The following is a 20,888-nucleotide window of genomic DNA, read 5'->3' as shown; positions in this document are numbered from 1 at the left end:
GAAGTCATTCTTGCCTTCCTCCCACCTCTTGAGACCCTCCCTACCCCTGCCCCCAGCCAGGCAGGGATGGAGCAAAGAAGAAATGGGCAGGTCCTGCACGACCAGGTTTTAAGGAGGAAGAAATCTGAGACAGAAATATGTGTCAAAGTCATGAATGGACGGAGAAACGGGTCACCAAAAGGACACTCGAAAGCAGGGCTGATTGTAGAGGCCACTCAGTGGAGAACTGTCACTAGATGGTGACCTGAGGCGCTATGATGGAGCTGCCATAGTTCACACCACTTATGCGAATGAGGAATTGGTAGACCAGAGAGATACATCACAATGGGCAAGTGGCAGAGCCTGACTCCCAGAGTGGTCTGTGGTAGAGACCGAGGGGCCTGTGTGGACCCTGAGCACGTGGGGCAGGGAGAAGTGAAAGGTCACCAGGAGAATCTGTCCTCTGACTGTTGCCACAGCAGGATGTTGCCATTGGGAACATGCTTGCTCCTTGCTCGGCTTGTTCTGTCCCCAGCAAGGTCCCCTGTCAGTTTCTCTAACCCCAAGAGACTGGCAGCTGAGGCAGTGGTGGGGCGGGTGGGGGGGGTGTCGTTAGAAAGAAGAGGGTTGAGCTGGCCTGTGTGGCATCTGGCTGCCCCCCAACCCCCCCCCGGGGGGGGCAGGACCTGTGCTCCAGGGACTGCAACATTTCTACCCCCGCCCTGCCCCCCCCCACAAGAAAGCAGGAAGTTCTGTCTCTCTTGAGTCTGGGGTCTCGGGCCCCAGGTGACCGAGTGCTGGAGGGATGACAGAGCTCCCCCCTCCCCCGCCGGGTGGCCGGGCCCTGCACCAAGCCTTGTGCCTTGTCTCAGCTTCCGCCCTCCGCCCTCCGTGTGAGGCCCAGGGGCCGAAAAGCACTTGCATTTCAGACCGCTGTGGACAACACACTGTTGTGTAAGGAGATCTTCATGCAGCAAATAAAGGAGGCTCCAGAAGAAACCAGAGCCGTGGCCGTTCCCAAGCAACCTGCACCCGATGGGCTCAGCAGAAAGCCAGCGCACTGAAGAGCTGAGGCTGGGGAAGGGCCTTGACCAAGGCCAAGCCTGAGGTGTGGGAAGGGTTGTGGTTGGCTCCAGGGCCTCGGAACACTGGCACAGCATGCCCCCAGGAATGCAGAAAGAGGGAGGGGGTTCTTCCTCCCCTTCTTCAGGGAGCCACTGTGGAGATTAACACCCACTAACCCCGGAAGCAGATCATGCCAGGACTTTCGTTTCCCACACTGGGCCCTGGGGTCCTCCTCTCAGCACATCTTCCCAACCCCGCTACTGTTCAGAGTGAAGAGCAAGACAGATCTCCTTCCCAAGACTGCCCAGTCCTCTCACTCTTCAGCTGGCCGTGTGTGTGTGTGTGTGTGTGTGTGTGTGTGTGTGTGTGTGTGTGTTTTCTGGAAGAGGGGTCAGGGGCTGAAGAGAGGGCAACCCTTGGCCACCTGCTGGTGAGCTGCTGAGGTCACTGATCAGTCCCTCCCTGAGCCTCCCAAAGACTTTTGAGGGCAAAAGGAGGAAAAAGACATCCAGTAGGGATTCTTGCTCACATCGCTCTGCAAACACTCCCCTCCCCCAGCAGCCATTCCAGAAAGACCATTCCAGATTCAGAGCCTCCCTCCCTCCCTCCCTCCCTCCCTCCCTCCCTCATGTGCGCGCAGGAACCTTCTCAGGTTTAAGGAGGCAGACCTCACAGGAGCCTGGAAATCAAGAGTATAATTTGGTTGTCGCTGTCACAGCGATGGGCAGGTCGTGTGTGCACAAGGCTGTCGGGTGGTGGAACAGAGTAAGGAAAGGCGGCCACTGTTAAGAGTGGAATTCAGTCTGGAAAGGGGAACGCGGAAGAGAGCCGGGTGCCCATGTGGAAGGGAAGCGGCATTCCTAGAGGACCACGGGTCACCGGGGGTCACTGAGCTGTCACTAGGGTCCTTACTCCAGGCCCCTGGTGCCACCACTGCTTCCAGAGGCCTCCCCTCAAGCTCCCAGAAAGCCACCAGAAGGACCTTGATTGGTTGGACGAAGCAGGGCCTCTCTTCCTTGGGGTCCCGTTTGTTTCTCCCGTGTGCCTGCCGCCTCCAGCCCTCTTCCCGGGGCTGCCCTCCTCCCTTGCCCAGCCAGCTTCTTACTTTGGCTCTGGATGCTCTTCCATCTCTCCACTTTCATAGGGCAGGGGAGGGCTCACCACGTGGCGGCTGAAGGTGGTATGCTCGTCCTTCTCCTCACCCTCCTGCCAGGCAGCAGGCACCCCTGTGCCCTTCTGCGAGAACCACGGTGTTTGAGAGGGCAGGCTGGGCTGAAGAAGGAAGTGGCCCTGGACTTCCCATCTTGTTCAAAGCCTGCCTTGCCTCCATGTTGGTTCTTCTTCCCAGAGAGAGCTCTTCTTTGTCCTGTCCATCCCAGACTCCCCAGACCTCAGGCAAGGCCCTGAAGCCAGAAAGCACCCTCTTGGCCGCACAGCCTTTATCTCCCCAACCATTCTAGACCCCTCCCTTCAGAATCCCTCCCCACTTGCTGCAGAACCCACTTCCCCCCGTCTCCATCCATCAGCGAGCCGGTGGACTTTCGTAGGCACCACCCCGCAAAGGCACAGGAAGCCTGGCACATCGTAGGTGCTCAATAAATATTTGTGGAATGAATGGACGGAGAACCCTGGCTTTAGACTCATTGCTTTAATACCCATTGCACCCTACCGAGGCACAACCCAGACATTTGACCTTTCCCCTACTTTTGCAGCCCCATCCCGACAGACAAATCTGCGTGAGAAACTTTCCCAAGAGCTGTATATCAGGTTTCAACCATGTTCAAGCTGCCTGCCGGCCTTGCCTGTCCCATCTACGGCCTGGGAGCAGACGGACCTCAACTGTTTCCAGTCCTGCTAAAAGATGCAGCACTTCTGGAGTATTCCACCGTTGACTCCTCTGTAGTCCGCACCGAGCGCTTCTGTAGGGGTCAGTTGACAGCTTGATGCCTCTTTTTCCCATCTCAGCTATCACCAATCACTGAAACCCCTCCACTCCTTTCTTGAATTCCCCTCCCTTCCAATTGGCCACAGCTGCTCCGTCACAACTATCCAGGCCGTCCCTGTGAACGCTCCCGCTCATCTGCCCGCACCCCTCCCACAACATGCTCTACTCATCCTTTTTCATGGAAAATTCTTCTGCCCTCGGCTTTCGGATCCCGTGGCCCTCCAGCCAAGCGGCCTCTACTCTGTACGCTTCCATGCTGTCTGTGTCCAAGCCTCCCTAGGCTTAGCCTGCCTGCTGCCTGTGTTCAAGCCTTCCTGGGCTTAGCCTGTCTTCCATTAGATTCAAACCTCTCCACCAGACCTCTTCCTTCAGCTAACACTTCTTTCAAAAACACCTTCTGCCGGGAAACTTCTGGAAGGGCTTTGTGGTCTGGAGAAGGCCTGCTCACTGGTGCTGTCATCCCACCGGGCTCGCCTGGAGTCCGAGCCCCGGCCGGCCGCTGAGCTCAGCTCAGCTCTCCAGTGCTCCATCCTACAACTTTCCCTTTTCCTTTTTATCACCAAGGCGGCATGTGCTCATCCCAGCGTTTAAGGGGAGTCCAGAGTGTGAGTCCCTCTTCTGCTACCCTAAATTCCATTCTCTGGGAGGGAGAAGCACCCAGGCAGGGTGTCGTTTCCCCTCTGCACAGACACGGGGGGGGGGGGCGCTGCTGTGTGTGTTGTTCTGTGGTCTGTTTCAATCTACTTGTCCGAAAAGTTCCATGTAGGTTGATACCCGCCTTATCACTCCATCAAGACTGCATTGCACTTCACCGTATAGGTACATCGTGCCCAGCCTTTCCCACCACTGCAGCTCAGTTTCTTAAGGCTGCTATGACTTCTTTGCCCCTGGAGCTGCGCGGTTAGAGCAGTATTTCTGTGGAATAAAGTCTCTGAAGTGGAATGGCTCTTCAGAATTTTTGATTCTGTTTAAATATCCCACCCAAACACAACAAAAGCTGCCCTGGGTCCTATGCACCCAACACTGGGGTGCGTAAATGTGCCTCTGCATGTGGGGACCTGATAATGGGTCCTTTACGGTGGCCTTCAAACTCTGCTTCCACACTACCACTGCACACAGATGTCTCATCGCTTTCTCAAGCCTCCCCGCCCCCCACCCCACCCCACCTCTGCAGCCCCGCTGATCTAGCTCCTTCTGCCCCACTCTGAAGGTTGTTTCCTAAAACCTGCCTGCTCTGACTCCAGTTTCCCCAAGAGCTCAAGGTCCCTTCTGGGTCTCTGACCTCTGCAGCTCAGCCTGGCAAGAGAAAGCAGCCACACAACTTAAAGCTACCCAGTGACGGAGGCTGCCAAGGCTGAGGGTACAGAAGACAAGAGCCTTTTCATTCATGCATTCTACAAATATTTATTGAGTACCTAGTGAGTGCCATCAAGGCTGCTGTTCCCAACCAGGTTGAGTCAGCCTTGGAAGGGAGAGGCAAGCACTGATGAGGTCTCCCTGGCTTCAGGGAGATGCCTGGCTTCGGGCTACACTGATCTTCATAACACAGTGCCTTCTAACAGTCATTAGCACTAAATACAACCTTGAAGACAGCATCATTGCATCCCTTCTCTAGCTAAGGCTGCTGGCTCCTTGCTTGACTATCCTTGAACAACTTGCAAGAGTCATTCCCATGACTAAGGGAGGTGTTGTATCAACACTAACAATAGCCTTTTTGTGGACTTTTTTCATCTGTACATGAAGCTCAGAGCTGTATTGGACCCTTTCATACTGCTAACTGTGGGGATGTAGTTCTAGCCACAGGAAAACCAGCACCATAGCCCCCCGCCGATGCTCAACTCAGCTCTAGACACACAAATCTTGTTGTAAAGGTGGCTCTTGCAGTTATGGACTATGTGGTTGGAAGACCACAACAGGAAGATTTAATGTGTTATACCCAACTGCTAAACCAGGACATCAACCACCTCCAACTGACCTGGGCTCAGCTTTAACAGAAGGGTTTCATCATGCTGCTCAGCAGCTCGCCCGCCACAGTTTGGACATCAGAAGGCTGTCGGTGCTCTTGACGCAGACGGTGACAGCAGTGTCAGACCAACAGGAAAGACGTTCATTAGTCCACTCCGCTCTGCGGCTCTGTGTGCTACGATGACCTCTAACAGTGGCGCCAAGGCTGCTGCCTTCCAGCTTGTGACCTTGGAGTTAAGGGAGAAGCATGGATCAGACTTTCCTTATCTCAAAGCACTCAGGCTTGAGGGGCCACCATGTGATTGCACCCGGAAACTTTCCTAATCTTCACAAAGTTGCAAATATGAGGAAGTGAAGAGCTGACGGGACGTTATGAATTATAGGTAGGGACACTGAGGATGTGCCTTGGCAACCACGGATAGAGAAGAAAGATCTGTCAGGGCTAGATGCTGTTGGAATCAAGGAACTGTTTCCTGCCACTGATCCAGGACCTTCAAGCTGTTCCAGAGGCACCATCTCCCCAGGACAAGCCTTCTTCAAACTCAGAGGCATTGAGAACGCATGTTAACATATTAAAAACAAACAAAAAAACCCCAGTGTCCCTTGCATGTCCCCTGACCCCAGCTGCCTGACCTGGAGGGCCAGAGAGTACCCACCCCCAGGGAATGTCATTGGAACAGTGTTCTGAATGATGGCCAGGTTGTGATGAAGCAGGGTGGGGATCGCACTCCACAGTGGAACACAAGACTGAGCCAGGAGGGAGGGGCATCCAAATTTGAGAATAAAGTTTGCTGCTCAGCTGAGGCCTGGATGAGGCCATTGGATAGCCAAGCAGGTGGAATGGATGTGTGTTTTATGTAATTCCTGCTCTTGACTTTGTCTGCATGCCTAGCCATGGAAAATAATAAAAGCAAAAACACTTGCTCCATCTCCCAGGTCCTTGGGCTTGTCATACACTGACAGGAAGAAGTGGAATGCAAGTGTTTCCCTCCTCCTGCCTCCTTCTGTCACCTCAGTTAAGTCTCTACATATCCTTTGCAGGTGTGAGGTGGGGTCTCTCCTGGCCAGACCTCAAAAATCTTCCTACGAGTTGTAAGTAACTGTTGCCACTCTGTGGGTTTGGTCCTGGGTTTTGGCACCGAAATGAGTGTTGCAACTCTGGGGGAAAGGTATCCTGACTACCTGGGGAGTCAGGCGACACCTTGAGCTGCTAGAACAGCTCTGACGGCTGGAGCTGCAATGGGACCGCTCAGCCCTGGAAGCGAAGGTATCCTGACTGCTCGGGAGAGTCAGGCTATACCTTGAGTTGGGGTGTGGGGGATGGGGGATGGTCTCCCTGCAGGATATAGCAATCCTGCTCCTCTCCTGGAGAACCACTGCAGCTGAGCTTTGCTCAGCCCCCACTTCAGGGGGCTTCCTAGCAGAGCTCTGCCTCTTCTCTGGCCTAAGATGTTGCTTCTTTTGCTTCACTCTGCGAAAGGGGAAAGCCCTACAGAAATGTAGCCATCTCCTCCGGCTCCAGGAAAAAGTGTTACTTTTTCAGCTCCCCCTTGTTCAGTCCCCTGAGGGACATCTCAGCAAGGTTCTTCTATTCAGCTCCCCCTTGCTCAGTCTCCTGAGGGACATCTCAGCAAGGTTCTTCTCTGTGCCGGTGAGTGAAGACCTTCACACTCAGAACTCTTTTGAGAAAGAGATTTATTTTGGAAGGAGGAGTTCAGGAGAGTGGCTGCATCTACCAGGGTGGAGAGAACAGCCCCCAGCTGAACAGGCAGGGCAGTTTATATAGGATGTCTTAGGGGCAGAGTCAACCAGGGATTGCTTAGTTTTGTGGGTTAGGGCCAGAGATGGCCCTGATTTCAGAGCGAAATTGTGTTTCTTTCAATGGCCTTTCTTGGCTTTTTGACACTAATTCTAAGGCCAGGGCACATTTCTTTCACTGACTCTCTAGGGACCAAGAATGTTTCTTTGGTATTGGTTTCAGAGTCAGGGCATGTTTCCTTGGTTCTGGGTTTGGGGATAAAGTGTTCATTTCTCTGGCTCTGGTCCCAGACCCAGGCTGTGTTTCCTTCCCTGGTTCTGGGCTCCAGGGCCAGAGTGCTACTTTCCCACTCTGTGATTGGTTGGTTTCACTGGTCAGTTGGCCAGGGCCAGAGATGGCTCTGATCTGAGCTAAACTGTGTTTCTTTCAGTGGCCTTTCTTAGCTGTTTGACTCTAATTCTAAGGCCAGAGCATATTTCTTTCACTGGTTCTGCTTCTAGGGACCAAGAATGTTTCTTTGGTACTGGTTTCAGAGTCAGGGCATGTTTCCATGGTTCTGGGTTTAGGGATAAAGTGTTCCTTTCTTTGGCTCAGGCCCCAGATCCAGGCTGTGTTTCTTTCCCTGGCTCTGGGCTCCAGGGTCAGGGTGGGTTTATTTAGCCAGCCCCCTTTCCCTACACAAGCCATTGGCAAGAAAGCCTCTGGGTTCCGCAAAGGCAGATGCTCAGGAAGACACGGTTGACCTGGAAGCTTAACTCCTTCCTGGCTTTACCAAATCTCCCCTTGATTCCTGAGGCATGAGAACCAGGTCCCACCTGCGGACTGGGCTTGCCCAGGGTGTATTTTGCTACCCACTGCTCATTTCTGCTCTTGGAGTCTAGGCATCTCTCAGTAGAGCCCCCAAAACACTAATCCCTTTTTATCAGAGGTGCTGCCCAAACTCCCCAGAAACCACCACCAAACGTGACCGTGGCCTCCGGCCTCTTCATCTGTGTAACTTAAGTTTCTCCAGAGGGTGGTGGTTCGTCTGCTGGCTGCCCCATCTGGCTACCCAAAAGCTTCCATGGGCATTACCAACATGCTGGGGCAGGCAGGTGATACCAGCTCTGGAGCCTCACATGCCAGTCACTCTTGGCTTCCAGCCTAAAGCTACTACCACTGAAGCCCAGGGAAGCCATCCTGGGGACTCTCTTGTCCCCGAGGAAGGTGGCTGAAGAGATGCAGCACCATAGCCTCACCATGGTTGAGACAAGCCATTTGCTGGCTCTTGTCAAAGAACCCAGCAGCCCCATTTAGACCCCTCCGGCCTGACCCTTTCTACCCACTCCCAGAGAAGTTCCAAGGCCCAGAACTCTTCCCCTAAGCATCTCACCCCTTGTTTTCAGCCCCAAGGGGCCTGTGCTATGGAGATTTGGGAGTTCTCCCAAGCTTCCACCCACAGGCCATGGAAGCTCTGCAGGCCCTTAGCAAGCTTCCTGTGGCTGGCACTTGGGCCTCCTGGTATCCATCCACAGATTACCAACCACTAAGCCATGGACCCCCAACTCATTGGGGCCAGGACCAGGTCCCTGGCATTAACCTTGGAAAAAAGGGAGGGATCCCCTAGAAGGAAGTTCCTGTTTGGGTACAACTCCTTCTTTGGGGGATTTGGGGCTCTGAATGTGTGGAGAACCCAGCAGTTATCACCTCTCAATTTGGGCGTTAAGCGGGGTGGGCTTCCATGTGGTTCTGCTCCATTTCAAAGCCCTCTGTTCAGAGGCAAAAAGGCTGCTCGCTGTAATAACAGTGAGAGAGTCTCCGAGGAAGGCCCTTGGGAGATCAAAGCTTTGAGGAATTAAATGCTTCCAGTTAATTCATGGAAGGGATGATGCGAATGAGTGCCAGTCCCCTTGCATCTGGCCAGAGCAGGCTGAGCACACCTCATCCCCTGCCCCCACCTCCAACCACCTGGCCAGGAAATTTTATCTCAGCTCAGCTCGGTCTTTTTCTGGCTGATGTCCCCAGCTAATGTGCCAGCTGAATCTGCTCCAACCTCTGCGTCTGCTCTTCGTCTGAAGGTACAGCCTCAATGGCAGCACCTGCTGAGGGTGGGCCGAGGGACCGGACTTGCCCCAGGACCTCCCCTGTTCCTCTGAGCTGATAGGGTACAGAACTGGCCCATGACATCTTCTCCAGGCCCAGTTAGTCAGACTGAGATGCAAGGTATTGATCTAGAGAAGATAGAAAGCCACTCTCCAGGGGAGTAGAGGCTGTGGAAGGCTCTCTGGGCAGCAAGTCACTCTCTCTGTCCAGGAATGTACGTGAAAGACTGGCTGGTGGGAGTCCTAGTCCTTCTAAAGTTGAAAGCAAGGACGATCTGCAAAAGAAGCCACACGCCAAAGGGAAACGCCGAGGAGGCAAGACGCTTGGAAGCTCCTGGGAATGAAGCCAGGAGAGCATGTTTGAAAGGCAGGAAAATGGACGTCTCCTAAGAGGCGGTCTAACATGGCCCAGTTTCTGACATCACCTTTTTTAGGTGCGTGTGTACTCTGCTAGGGCCACGGGTGGAGGGCTCCTTGACTTCTAGATTACCTACTGCGGACAAGAGTAGGGGAGAGAGGTACAGGCTGTGACAAGGGACAGAACAAGGGAAGCAATATGGCTCTCTCTGTGCTTAGGCATGGGTATGCATGTTCTAAGTGGCTGTCTCCTCCCAAGCCCCCAAATATTTACTGTACAATGTATTTACTGGCAACAGGCAGAGTTCAAGGATCGCTGGGCAGGGATCCTCTGCTCATCAGCTCACTCAATCAAGTTTACTTATTGATTTCCCTGCCAGGGGGATCCTCTTTCTCCCAAGCCTGTATTGTAGGCGTTTCTGGCTCACCCACCCACAAGCTTGCTGCTCTACCCTGTCCTGCCAAGATGCCCTCTGCTGCTGTTATTCCAATGGATCTGGAAAAGTCTAATTGGAATTAGACTTCCTGTCCAAACAGAAAAGACCAGCCCTCAGGTAGGCTCTGCCCCCTGCCCACAGTGAGATGTGGGATACCTTTGCTCAGGTGGTGCTATTGAAATATTCCTGGGCCAAAAAGACTTCCTGACATCCTAAATGAAGAAAAGGTTCATTCAGGCCCATGGATCTCATCTCCGATCCTCCCCAGTGCTTTTCTGGAACTGGGCTGGGAAGGGGACACTTGCCAGCACAGCCCCAAGTCTTTAGCACACCTGGGAGTGTTCTGAGTGCCAGGCAGCTTAGGACATGCTGGGTGGAGAGAGCTGGGAGGGACTCGCACAGTCAGAGGCCTTACTTTTGACGCGTACTTGCAAAGCCAGAGCTGGCTGAAGAAAGGCAAGCTTTGCCTCCAAGGCTCTCTTCTTCCTAGCCCCCGCCTAGACCCTGGTCTCCTGGTCTCTGGAGTTGTCCATGGCAGAGGAAGGACAAGCTAAGGGTGTTTCCAAGCACAGATTCCTACTGACACCATAGCCAATTTTATAGCCGCCAAGTGACCGTGTGCCTCAGAGTATTAGAGCGCCAGAGACTCAGATGGGCCAGAAAAGACCAGGGTTGTGAGGAGCCAAACTGCTCCCGAAGGTGGCTTGTCCCATCCCCCTCTAACTCTCCAACCCCAGTCCTGCCACAGCCATGGCCCACCCATGACTCTCTCTGGTGGCTAAGGCCCTGTGGTGTGCTGGGCCAAGATTCTCTTCTGGAGTCCATCTTTATCTGGGGGAAGGCAGCCAAGAGGAGGTTTGCTCTTGCCTAGACCACTGTGATATCATTTGTACCTCAGCCTCCTCAGGCCAATTCCTGTCCTGTTTTGGTGCCCAAATTTCTGAGGAAGGCTCACCACCGGACTCACTAGCTGGTGACAGAGGCTGTGTATGTGTGGGGTGATGTGAACTTAGCAGGGATGGGTGGTCTGGGTTCATCAAAGTCCACAGAGAGTCCTACATCTCAAGTTCTGTTTTCCCCAACATACAAACGGGGACCCATCAAGCCACTCTGTCTCTCTAACCAGTGTGGCGTGGTCCCTCTAGCAACAGTTCTAGCAGGGACTGTGAATGCCACCCCAGATACCAGTGCCTCCTGAGCTTTTGCCAGTCGCCCAGTCTTTAGCACAGATGTTGACAGTGACCACTGTCCAGAACTCTGACAGTCCTTCAGTCTTTGAGTTTGGGAGGCCTACTTCTGCTCTCTTGTCTGATACTCTGTTGAGAGGGCTCTTTTCTGAGGGTGAGCAAGGCCAGGAGCTATTGTTCAAGTGCACCTGGTGCGACTGTGTGCTTGGGCCAGGAGAAGCCACCTCTGTCTCCACAATGCCTCTTCCAGGAAGATGATGAGCCCATCACAGAGGCGGATCGGAAGCTTTCCTCATGAATACAACCTTCACAGCGGCTGCTGTGACTAATCGACATCGGAGCCTTGAGACCTCACAACTGAGTGCTCGTGATGGCCCTGTGGTTCCTATGGCATCACATTGTTCACGGTCCTTGCTGGCCTGTGGAGGCTCTAATTCTGCGGTTTTGTTGGAACCAAAGTTTCTGCCACAGCCAATGAAACAAGCTCAAATGAAGACTACCATAATCATCTTGGGACAATAGAGTCAGGGTAGGGGGACACATGGACAGGTCCAGAGCATGAAAACCCAGGAAGTCTCAACAAAGAAGCAGGATTATCTGTTCCCTCCAAAAGCTAGGACCCAAGCGCTGCTGGGCCCCCTTTACACTAGTCATCCCACCTTAAAGGTAGCCCCCCTTTTGACTCAGTCTCCTGGGGCTGAGCAGGCAGGTTTCCATGGTTCCTTTTCTTTAGAATCTTAGTCCTTTGGTTTAGCCTGATTAGGCAAGGTAACAGACTCCACACAGTACATTTTAGGGAGCAGAAAGGTACAGTGTCCATACAGAAGTTCTTCATGGTTTGTGAGGAAGTGAACCTCCTTGGTTCTTTTTGTCTGGAAAATATGCATTTATCTAAAGGGAGAGCAAACGGCACCTGCCCAGGCTGCATTCCCCAGTAGGAGAGTTCAAATCGTCCCACCTTTCTCGGATGCACCCCCGCCCCCCCCCCTTCAGCATCCCACTGCTGTTGTGGATCTTATACACGTATGGTTTTGGCCTTCAAGATCCAGTATGTAAATCACCACCACCAACCATCTTGTCAGTTCAAAACCAGATGGGGGGAGGGGTAGATAGGTGAACTTCCCTGGGGAGTCTACCCCCTCAAGGTCAAGAAATGGGTGAATGTTAAGGAGAAAGAAAGTCCTTGGCAACCTTGCACGTATCCACATATATCATCCGAGCAAAGTCTTAAAAATGCAGCTAAGGTCATCACTGGCCTGACACCTGGCAACCCCCTCTCAGCACACCCAAGGAAGGAAGGAAGGGGTGGCCCTACCAAGTGGCTGCTCGGGGGCCCTCTCCCACTGGCTCTTTCTTCTCTGGAAGGGGAGATTGGCACGGTGTCTTATTGCCTCTGGGTTCTAGGCAGAGAGAATATTGGAATGAAAGGAACCCCTTTCCAGATATTTTCCACCAAAAAACTGGGACTGCTCTAGACCCATACTTTTGGAACTCAGGGTCCCAAAGATTTTCCTCTAATCTGTAAAAGACATTTCTGAGTTACTTAGCCTCGATCAGGTAAAGCCCCAGATCTTCTCCCTATTCCACTGACACACCGATCACATGGTCAGGAAATAGTCCCTAAATATAGTGGATCACTGCCCCCTCCATTCTATTATCCTAAGATACCCCAGTTCCACTTTAGAGCCCTGACTGGCATGTGCCCCTTCCTGTGGCACGTGCGTTGTTTGTTGGCTGGTCCAAGTCCCTTGATTTTTCCCTCTCTCTCTCCATGTCCCCTTCTGGACCTGTCACTAATTTCTGCTGGCTGAGATCTGACCTCAGTCTATTCTGGGTACCCTGTATTCTTCCTTAGGCACCTTGTCCCAACCCCTTATGGCAGCATTTCTTCAAAAGGCTCACAGGTGTGCCAGACTTCAGAGGCAGCTCCAGTACGCATATGCCCAGAGGTGCCAAGCCTTGAAACTATAAGACCTCTATCCCCAGAATATCTCACAGTATTAACACCTTTGGGCAAGGGGAATGACTGCTTGCCCGGGACGGGACCCAGATCCTCCATCCCTGGGTGAAAGGCCTCCACCCCAACATACTACACCTATCGTGACGGTCCTGCAATGTCTGCCCTGCACTTAAGTGTTTCCATGTCTGCAAATCTTGTCTTTCTGGCGTCTATCCTGGATCTTATTTTTGCGACCAGCACCCACTAAACAAAAAGAGGCTCTGGACAGCAGCATGTTTGAGCAAAAGGCATTTCAATCTCTCTCTCTGGTACTAAGAGGGAGGCGCAGCAGCAAACGCTGGGCCTACAAAGGTCCTGGGATCCCTGCTCTCTCCTGAGCCCCTGTACGGACTCTCCTGGGGATCAAAGACAGTTTCCACTCTCAGGAAGGAAACCCTAAAAGGCTGTGTGGAGGGATGCAGGCCGTTGTTAGGGGATAGCGCGGAGACAGATCTCCACGGCACAGAGAAGTGAAAGCTCCCCAGCCTTCAGCGTCCTGACTTAGGTGAGCACCAACCGCCCAAGAAAAAAACAGTTGTGGGTGTGGCCACCTTTGTCCCCGCCCCTCACCGCCACCAACTGCTGATCGCCGTGGGCCTGGGGGTGTGGTCAAACCTGCTGCGCCACGCCCCTCACTGCATCATCCCAGTTCGGGGTGTAAGTTAGGTCAAGCCGCCCACACCACGCCTCTTGCTGCCTCCAATCACCGGTGCGGAAGCGGAGGTGGGGTTAGGGAGTGTCAATCAGCCTCTAGGCCACACCCATAACTGCCTCCAACCGCCATAGTTGGGAGAACCTGGGGGTGGGGCCAAGCCTTCAGAGCCCCGCCCTTTCCCATCCAGCTCCACCCACCTCTATGTCCCTGGGCTCTGAAGTCCCAAGTGTGTGTGCAGCCCTCCGCGACCCTGGACGACCAGGCCAGGGACAAGAACCAATTTAGAGAGTTTCCCGGGACATCCCTGATTTCAAATATTCTGTCCTGTTTTGTCAGACTGAGCAACTCCCCCTGAGCTTTGGAGAACGTGCCCTGATGCACTTTGAGAGAGCATGAATTAAACTTCGTGGAAGTTATCGAGAACTCTAGTGGAAGTCTCAGCTAAATCGGATATCTTGACACACCGGATTGCCCCTGAGTCCCAAAAACCTCTTAGGGAGTGGGCTAGAGTGGTGACCTTCCAAGGTGTCGTACGGGAAATCAAAACTGCATCTTCCGGTATTACTCGAAGACAGAGATAGGGATTGGGTGGTCCCGGGAGCTGGTGTCATTTCAAACAATTAGCCTGAAAGCCCTGGCCAGAAGTTTTGAGTACTTTTGGGCCCTGTTCCCATCCATCTTGAAGTCACAGGAATTTGCTTCCTCCACCAGCAGCGTCTGGATGCAAGACATGGATGCGCCGCCTGACTTTTCATGTCCCTGGTCCGGACAGCCCTCTCCTGCCCAGGATCATCTGTCTGTCCTAGGGTCTGGTCTGCTCCGCTCTGCCTGCTCTGCTGTTCTCACCCACCAAGGTTCCAGTCCAGGAAGGAGAGGTGGTGGGAGACAAGGCGCTCTCATGGAACTTGCTGGAAGTGCTGTCACTCAGTCTCTGCCACCCATCTCTGCCGCACTCCAGCCTCCCCCATCCCCAAAGTATCCCTATTCAATAAGATGTTTTAAGGAGCACACGGTAAATGAGCAGTTTAGAGACTCTGAAATGATCATTTTTCCACTGCCATAGATGCAGAACGTTTGTGGTCATGTTTGTGTCAGGTCAGAACTTGGGCCCCTGACCATCACAAGCTAAGCTTAGGCTCATCCACCTGTCCTCAAGAGGTCCAAAAAGTCACAACAAAAAAAGCAGAAGATGGAGATTTTTTTTCAGTGTGGCCATGCTGGGAAGAGGAGCAAAGAGGTCCAGTGACCTTTACGTCCATCTTGGGGGTCCTGACATGAAGCTTGGGTTTAAATAGAGGGCAAGAGGTATGCATAGCTAAGCAGTTCTTATCAGGATACAGTCCAGATAACCCTGGAATGCAGGGGGGCCTTGCAGCTTACTGGTCCACCTAGCCTCCTGCACAGAAAAGACAAGAACAATCTTGGTCCTCTTGCCTCTGGGCATTAAAAGTAGGGGACTGAACTCCAACAATTCTTCCAGATGGAAGTCAGAAACCATGAGAGGCCAGGCCCCTGAAGGCTGAGTCTGTGTCTTGTTATTTGTGATATTTCTATTTTGGCCACAAGGAAGTAGGAAGCATATCTCCAATGAGGTCTCCGGGCTCTGCAATACATGGAAACAACCAGTGAAATGGGCTAGAGAGTAGGTTAAAGACGGGAGGGGTTGTGCTCCCTTCTAAAGTGGATTCAGAACTGTCTTGTGGTTGTAGGCATGTCTCAGGGCCAGAGGAGCCTGGTGGCCACTGTAGTAAAGTCAGGGAGGGAATGGAGGATTTGATCAAGATGGAGCAATGGAGCATGGCTGGTCTCATCTCTCAGAGCCCTTCAGTGAATTTGGGGGCAGCCTGACCACCCCAGCCAAACTGTATAGGACTCAAGGCCTGCGCCCCTGTCTTTCCCCCAAGAGCATCCAGCTTCACGTCATGTACACTACACTGAAGAGTACATAAGTTCATACTTGCAGGTCTCAGCTCACTCTTTTTTCATGTCACATTAGAGGAAATCTCCCAGAAGCTCTACCCACTAAGGATCTTCATGCCCTTGAACACACCCCACCCCCTTCCAGAATCGTCAGGAGATGGGACTTTGCTGACTCAGTGAGCTATTGAAATATATTTTCACCTCACAGATTAACTTCATCTCACAAGATGTGTGTGTGTGTGATGTTTGGGCATGGGTGGAGTGATATACAAATGATGGGTGAGTTTCTCCTTCGTTAGATTTTCAACAGGTTATTCTCAGGCAAAAGCTGGAACAGCTAAATCAAGGCTTGTTGCTAAAATCGGAGAAGCCCAAAGAGAGGAATTGGGCATTTTGATAGAAGCTTCAGCTAGGGATGGAAGGAGATTTGGGGGGTGAGGAGAATCCAGCCACCTCCCAAGCTGCACTGATTGAGAACTCACTCATTCCTTGGGGCCTGATGTCTCTGGAGACAGACCTCCATAAGCTCTCTCCAAGCCTCTGCCCCGCCCAAAGGGGAGTGGTCGGTAACAGGCACCTTTGGGGTCTTCTGCATCTCTCCATCATCTTTGAAGCCCTGAGCTGATCTCACATTGACTGTTTAAATTGCCGTCCTAGAGATGGCCTTGCCCCAGGGTGGCCACTAAGAGATTAATAAACTTCTTAAATTAAGAAACTCAAGGGAAGGAATTCTTGTCTGAAAAAAAAAAGATGGGCCTGTACTCGAATCTTGATAAATTGTAAAATCCTCCGCCATCATCTCCCAAGCCCATATCTGCCCCTCAGTCCTCTGCAACCTCTGGCACAAAAGCCATGGAGAGAATGAAAAATTTAAAAGAAAATCAAAAGTGTGCTGCATCTCAGTGGTTCCCTTGAGTTGAGCATGCCAAGGCAGTAATGGCCCACACGCTCCAGAGTACCAAGTAGAGGACCATCACTAACCCAGTGACTCGCCCTGGGAATTGTCTCTCTTAATTTTTAAAGTTTTCTTTTTTAATATAAACAAAACCCAGAGAATAGCATTTAAATCTGTTTTGTTGGTAAGACTGAGTGTAGATTCTACTCTGTCCTCTGTAGTTGGGGATGTTCTCTGAGGTACTGTGAAGTCAGGAATCTTTTCCCCTCACGTCCTCTGTCCCCTCTTTTAACAGAGTTGGCTGTCTTGGGCACGCTGAGACAGTTGGATGGCAGGTAGGGGGTAGAGTGCAGCTAGCCCAACCTCCTTATTCTAGAGATGAGGAGACTGGAGCCCAGAGAGGAAGGGCCTTCCTCCGATCCTTCAGCTTCAACATCGTTCTCTCTGCTTTCACCCAAGACCCAACCGTCTGCTTCTCCTGTCCTGTGTAGCTCTTGGGATGTTTCGTATAGGCAGCCAGCTCCTGCCTTCTGTTTGGCGTGGCAAAGGCGGACCTCTTCTTGCTCCTCCAGCTCCGCTCCACTCCTCAGGCCCACCCCATCTGCCCCTTTCCTCGCATCACCCAATTGATGTGCAGGGCTCTCTCTTTTAGACCATTTCTCGAAGTAGATCTGAAAGCACAGCTGTGGGCTGGCTTACATGGAGGGCCACTTGTACTGACCAGAGCTCCTGGGCTAGTCGAGTAATGGCAGGAGAGCTTGCTTCGCTTTTGCCTTAATCAGGGCACAGAAACTCCACCAGATGTTGTCTCCCAGCCATGGAGCATCACTCAGATCTCCCCTGAGCCATTGCCCCTAGGAAAAGCCAAAGCTTTGTTTAAAACGAGAAGGTTGTGCTCGGCTGTTGACACCACATTCTGGGGTCACAGGTGCCCATGGCAGACAAGCTGAGGTGGCAGTTGGCACACAGCTGCAGTGGCACTGCCAGCCAGGGCTGTCCCCTTCTCTTTACAAATGAGGAAACTGGCACCCAGCTGGAGGGAGGGATTTGCATTGGGCCAAACCAGAACTAAAGTAGAAATGTTGGTCCAGAACCCCAGGCTGGCCCCAACATCCTCTTGCCGCTGAGGTAGTACCCCAGGCTGCTGATAACAGCACCTAAGCAGTCTCTCTCCTGTCACCCCCTCCCAGCGAGGGGGCTGGCTACTCAGAAGCACTGGCTCGCCCCCCCCCCCAGGAGACGCCCTGCTGTAGAAATGGGGTCTGAGGGCCACCCGAGGACCGGATCGGTACCAGATGTTCTAATTCCCTGGTATCCACCTGCATTCCTGGCTCTGATGCTTTCTCCAACAGGTGGCTGTGGAAGCTGCCCTCCAGCTGCGGGGTCAGGTGACAAGATCCAAGTGTTGACAGAGAAAGATAAAGACCAGGAAACCGTTTCTAACATAGTTGGCCCGGAGCAGAGTAAATTGCCAGAAACGGCCTGGAAGAGGCTATAAAAGGAGAATAAAACAGGGTAGTAATTTATGTCATGTAGTAAAAGATCTGGGGAAGTGGTGTGGCCAGCGAAGCTTCATTTCCCACAGCTCAGTGGGTGCCTCACCACTCTGAGCAGCTCTCAGCCAGGCTGGCAGCCCTAGAATTTTGGAAAGTTCCCTATCCCCATATCAAGGTGGGAAAGTAAAGGAAACTTGTCTTCCTACCGTCTTTGCATCTGTTCTCTGGGAAAGCACCTGGCCCCTTCATACCTCAGGACCGCAAGCCCTAGAATCAAGTTCAAGTCCACTGGCAAACGCCTTACAGCGGCAAAGTGCTGCCAGCCCTTTATCTCATTTGATCCTTACAGAGACTCTGCGGGGTGGGGTGAGGGCATCTGAGGGTTTTTAGGGGACTGGCTCAAGGTCACACAGCTAGTCAGTGGCAAATCCAAGACCTAGATCTAGGACTACCTGTTTCAAGATCAAAGTCTTTCTCAAACCCATCTCATTATTCTCACTAGGATTTAGAACTTTGAAATTCAGTCTGATGGTACCCACACTTCCAAGGTCCTCCCCACCGAGGAGATCCCAGAAGGGTGAAGACTTCTTTGCCAAAGGGTGCCTACTTGAACTGACCCAAGGCTGTGACATGGAGAGATGAAATTCTAGAGGCAGGCTAGTAGACCCATGATTTCAGAATCTATGCCTGGGTTTGCGGGAGCTTTCCACTCTGCCTGGCTCATCAGGCAGGCCGCTGTCCATAGTCCTGAAAAACAGCTGTCCTACAGGCCTCCATGGGAGCCAGAGGGCCTGGCTGGCCATCACCTCCCCTTCCTTACTAGTGATGGATTGGAATTGCTCCCAGTAGCCTGAGGCACATCCAGTGCCCTGTCTCCCATCTACAAAGTTCAAAGGTGAAGGCAAGTGGCAGATGGAGTGGGTTCCTGTCATGTCCTCCCAGGCCATGTTTGTAATGTGTTTGAACGCAGAGGCAGGTGCCTGGAAATGAGTGTTCCCAGGCAGCCTCAGTCCTGTGACTCTTTCTTTGTTGATCTGAGGGATTTCCTTGGGGACTACCCCTTTGCAGCCTGGTGCAGGGAGAGGTGAGAGCTTTGAGCACAGACCCCATTGCTGGATCTTCCAGTGATGATATGCCCTTGAACAAGTCACCTCTCCGAGACCCAGTTGCTGTTTCTTGCCCACCTCAAAGCTGACCCTTGGTAATGGCCAATAAGACTGATGGGCACGACACTACTTAATAAATTTCCACTTGCTCTTGACCTGTAGAGCTATGACTGCTACTAGTTGAGCAGGACGGTCACCAATAACCCTATCCCAGCTACCATGAGTCCTGAGGTCTATGGCTTCCTGATACCCACTTCTCGAGGTCAAGGGCCGATATGCAAAGCAAGCCTAAAACTTGGAGAAAACTGCCAACTCCACAGATTAAAGTAGAGATTTGAGGACTACAGCGGACCATGTAGGGGTTGCGGAGCTTCCCCAGTCACCACAGGCATCCTTAGTTTTAACTCCTCTGCCCCCCCCAGCCGTCTCCCAGAGGAGGAAACTCTCAGCTCAGAGCTCCATCCTGCTCCCTTCTCATGGGCCCCAAGTCCAAACTGCTGTGTCCTCCACTCACTCTGAGGAAGGATAGCCACAGATCCGCAGTAAAGAGCTGGGGTCTCCCAGGGCTACTCTCAGGACTATCTTGGAGCGTTAGAGATCTCTGTTCACCAAGCTAGAAGTCTGTGTTAGCTTCCACATCTGTGGAAGGAAACCCAGCTTCCAGAGCACCCGCTCTCTCTAGAGCACACTCTGCAAAGTAACTTGGCCCAGCCCACTGGGCCAGTTTCTAGCAATTGTTTCTTTTTCCTGCCTCTCATCCTGGGGTGCCCCTCCCCTCCTTGAATGGGCCGACTTAAGCTAGGTGTCAGCTCTAAAGGAATCAAGTTTTGAAGTGATTTACACAAGAATGTAAGGATTCAGGGAACTTCCCAGAGCAATAGGAATGGAAGTGTTGGGCCCCTTTGGAAAAGCCCTGCTCAGGTAGCACTCCTTGAGAATGGCCACCAGCCTGTCCCTCCCTCCTGGGGATACTTCAGAGGGACCCCAGTCCTGTTACCCACACCTGGCAGGGAGCCCCTGCCCTAAGAAACCGTCGCTGTCACTGCACTGTGCGGTGATACATTGTGCACCCCAATAAAGCTTGCCTGGGGATCAGAGGACAGAGCCAGCCACTGCATTAAACATAGAGGTCAGGCAGTGGTAGCACACGCCTTTAATCCTAGCATTCAGGGGGCAGAGATCCATCCAGATCTCTGTGAGTTCAAGGCCACACTGGGAACAGAGCCAGGCGTGGTGGCACACACCTTTAATCCCAGCACTAGGAAGGAAGGAAGATGGCTGGACACAGAAGGTATATAAGGCGTGAGTCAACAGGAAGTCTCTCAAAGCTGAGGGTGTAGTAGAGGTAAGAATTCCAGGAAGGCCTGTTCTGTTTCTCTGATCTTTCAGCTTTCACCCCAATATCTGGCTCCATTTTTTTTTTATTAATAAGACCTTTTAAGATTTGTGTTACACCATTGGCTTAGCTGGTTTTCCCCTGTGCTCCTCAAAGGCCAGGATGGAGCTTTTAGTGGCCAGAGTACAGAAATGAGCTGTTTGGAGGCCCTGTCAGCCTGGCTGTTGGGTACCCTACCAAGCTACCATGCCCTTGCCAAGTTCTGCAAACAGACACCACCAAGCGCTTCCCTTTGGCAGGGGGGTCAGGTGGGTGACGGTCCCCCGGTGGTTATTCTAGCCAGAGTTATGGTCACTCGAGTTGAAGGAACACTGGGCCAGGCCTCCTCCTGAAGCCATTCATTCTCCCCTCTGCTGTTTCTCTGCTGGTTGGCTGCTGTGGATCTGGACTGCCGGGAGCTGAGCCAAGGAAGCAAGTTCCTCTGGTCCTGGCTGTGTGCTTCAGTGCTGAGGCACTCCATGTTCGGCTCAGGCACCCGCTTCCAGCTCCTGTCCTCAGAGCTCGCAAACTGGTAAGGCAGCAGGAGGACAGACTGGACACCCCATGAAGGCAGTGGCCTGGAGTCTTGCACTCCAGGGAGGCCAAAGGCAGATGAACAATAAGCCTGCCTTCAGTGGCTCTGCTTAGTGGGCCTCTGTAAAGGCCT

The 20,888-nt window shown here is 52.6% G+C and overlaps 2 long non-coding RNA genes across 2 annotated transcripts; one reads left to right on the top strand and one right to left on the bottom strand.

Annotated features, from left to right (window-relative positions):
- Positions 1-316: 316 nt before the first annotated feature.
- On the top strand, positions 317-5,876 carry LOC119086765. The gene is made up of 2 exons (XR_005090122.1): positions 317-1,087; positions 2,757-5,876. It is a non-coding gene; the product is annotated as an uncharacterized LOC119086765 (long non-coding RNA).
- On the bottom strand, positions 1,712-13,568 carry LOC119086766. Its single transcript, XR_005090123.1, has 3 exons — positions 13,390-13,568; positions 4,965-5,181; positions 1,712-2,963 (listed from the first exon to the last, which is right to left on the bottom strand). It is a non-coding gene; the product is annotated as an uncharacterized LOC119086766 (long non-coding RNA).
- Between the last annotated feature and the right edge of the window lie 7,320 nt (positions 13,569-20,888).

The sequence above is a fragment of the Peromyscus leucopus genome, chromosome 16_21 (genome assembly GCF_004664715.2).
Source record: "Peromyscus leucopus breed LL Stock chromosome 16_21, UCI_PerLeu_2.1, whole genome shotgun sequence".
Lineage (NCBI taxonomy): Eukaryota > Metazoa > Chordata > Mammalia > Rodentia > Cricetidae > Peromyscus > Peromyscus leucopus.
The sequence above is the reverse complement of the archived record's forward strand: the minus strand, read 5'-3'. Positions and strand labels throughout refer to the sequence as shown.